The following is a 2,500-nucleotide window of genomic DNA, read 5'->3' on the forward strand; positions in this document are numbered from 1 at the left end:
TTTTTTTCACAAGTTAAGGTAAACACTTTGTCAAATATCACTTGCATGATGAAAGCACTGCCACAAGATCCCATGCACACGCCAAATATATTTACAAACATGGTACTCAAGTTGCACTTCACTGCATGCCGTTTCATGTCACGGGCACTGAGGGGAATAAGTTCTCGGTTCCCTTAGCGGGGTTCATAGTTGCTTATTGTCACATAGTTTCCTTTGTGTTGTTGTTCACACTGCTGAAATGCAAGGAATGCATTATTACCTTTATTTTATCATAACCAAATCGAGTTTCTATTTGTTTCCAAAGAGATATAAGTTTGCAATCTCATGCAAAGTCACAGCACCGGAAGCACCTTCTAGAAGGAAACAGTTTCTGTGGCACCATGGTGCCTGCGAGTCTTTCTTCGTCTCCGGTCTTCGCTTACGTTCACGGCAAGGGGCACGGGGAGGGGAGGGGAGGGGAGGACGGGGAGACGGGCCCAAGTACACTGCCACTCGTACAAAAGGTTTACATTTATTTCCGATCTCCTTTCTGTCCGGGTTCCCGCCCTTCGTGGCTCTTGTCGCCCCCGGTTCCCTTCCAGCGGGCTCCGTCGCGCTGCCATGGCAACGCCCACCGGGGCAAGCAAGCACGCACTTGAGACTCCTGGCAGACTCCGGGGCTGCCGCGCATCGCGCTCAGGATTGCTCTCCCTTCTTCTTGCTCCCTTCTGGCGCCGTTCCTCGTCCTGCCGCCCTAGGGCCCCTTCCGCCCTCGCCGAATCACATCGAGCGTCGCCTCATTCCAGCTCGGCCGCCCGCGCGCCGCCCGCGCCCTTACGACACCGTGCACATGCACTCGCACTCCTCCCGCGGGCGTCGGCAGCTGTTGCACCACCAGTTATCCCAGGCGCTGCTGGTGGGCGTGCTGGAGGTGGAGTCCGAGCTGGAGGAGGGGGAGGAGGAGGAGCCATTGGGCCTGGCGTGGCTGCTGAAGGAGGAGTAGGCCGCCCACGTGTTCGCCCTTCGCCGGTGCGCCCACGCCGACGAGAAGGACCAGCGGGAGGAGGGAGAGTGGGCGGCGGTGTTGGCGGCGGAGTCGGATCGATACATCTTGTCTACCTTGTTACTGCACTGAGGAAAAAAGACATTCACATTGCAGGTTTCTCGTCTTGCACTGAACGCTCATGATATGGAAAGTGAACAAACAAAAACAAAACAACAAGGGAAATAAAAAAGGGTCTACAACACGGAGGTACCTACGTCAGTCCCCGCCGCAGCCCCAGCGAGGCGCCTCGGCCGAACGGGAGGGAACCATCGTGACCACGTGACAGCTGGCATCGAAGCTCGCAAACAAGCGCGACACGTTTCAGCGGGGCGACACACACGAGCGGAAGCTTTGCAAACACGCACAGGGGCAACATCGCAAACAGACACACGTAAAGAAATGCTTTGGCTTTGGCTGTGTGTGTGTGTGTGTGTGTGTGTGTGTGTGTGTGTGTGTGTGTGTGTGTGTGTGTGTGTGTGTGTGTGTGTGTGTGTGTGTGTACTCGTAATATATATAGGTGCCCAAAAGCAAATGACCGAACATGGCTAAGTGCACAACACTGAACTCGTTACACAAAAACACACAGATAAAAGCACACATAGGAATAATTATCCCCAAAAGAGATAGCAGGAAAAATGTAGATTGGGATCCACATCACCATATGGCACGCCAGGAAACCGGGAAAGACATTGTTGTTCACCTTTTCAACAACAAATTCAGCGATCACAACAAATTTCACCAAAAACAAATAAAACAAGATTCGTTCTTCTGAAAAAAAAAAAAAATCGAAATTCCCAGTTCCGATCACTCACTTTCAACGAGAGTGCAACAGGTGATGAAAGGGGTAAGAATCAATACTGCTTCGTAACTTACGCATATCGATCTGCTCGCCCGAGAGAGAGAGAGAGAGAGAGAGAGAGAGAGAGAGAGAGAGAGAGAGAGAGAGAGAGAGAGAGAGAGAGAGAGAGAGAGAGAGAGAGAGAGAGAGATAGAGAGAGAGAGAGAGAGAATTAGGAGAGGAGTGCGTGTGCACACACATACGTAGACAAATATAAACAGACAAAGACAGACAAACACACACATCGCATCATATGCGCACATACTTATTAGTTGGCCGCCAAGCTGGCGCCGTTATAATGACGTCAGCCGTACCTCAGCAACAACCATTTGAGACCTTTTTAACGGCCAAATGGTAAATTTAACGTAAAGCTACGACCTGCAATCATAACTGACTGTAATACCCTGCTCTAAGGCGTTTCTTAATGTTGGTGCTGGCTGGTGGTGAGAGAGAGAGAGAGAGAGAGAGAGAGAGAGAGAGAGAGAGAGAGAGAGAGAGAGAGAGAGAGAGAGAGAGAGAGAGAGAGAGAGAGAGAGAGAGAGAGAGAGAGGAAGGAGAGGAGAGAGGAGAGGAGAGGGAGGAGGAAGGAGGAGGAGGAAGGAGGAGGAGGGAGGAGGAGAGGAGGGGAGGAGGAAGGA

At 51.6% G+C, this 2,500-nt stretch overlaps 1 protein-coding gene and 1 long non-coding RNA gene across 3 annotated transcripts in view; both read right to left on the reverse strand.

Annotated features, from left to right (window-relative positions):
- Window positions 1-2,500, reverse strand: part of LOC122256332 (retinoid-inducible serine carboxypeptidase) — a 60,828-nt gene that overhangs the window by 56,879 nt on the left and 1,449 nt on the right. The window lies entirely within an intron of this gene.
- LOC147469491 (uncharacterized) overlaps window positions 1-2,500 on the reverse strand; it is a 24,036-nt gene that overhangs the window by 1,263 nt on the left and 20,273 nt on the right. The window contains exon 4 of the long non-coding RNA XR_015192019.1: window positions 1-1,110. This exon is cut by the window's left edge and continues 1,263 nt beyond it. This is a non-coding gene — a long non-coding RNA (uncharacterized LOC147469491). The remainder of the gene's footprint in view (window positions 1,111-2,500) is intronic.

This window comes from Penaeus japonicus, unplaced genomic scaffold, assembly GCF_977035675.1.
Source record: "Penaeus japonicus unplaced genomic scaffold, GWHDUDI00000001_assembly GWHDUDI00000021, whole genome shotgun sequence".
Lineage (NCBI taxonomy): Eukaryota > Metazoa > Arthropoda > Malacostraca > Decapoda > Penaeidae > Penaeus > Penaeus japonicus.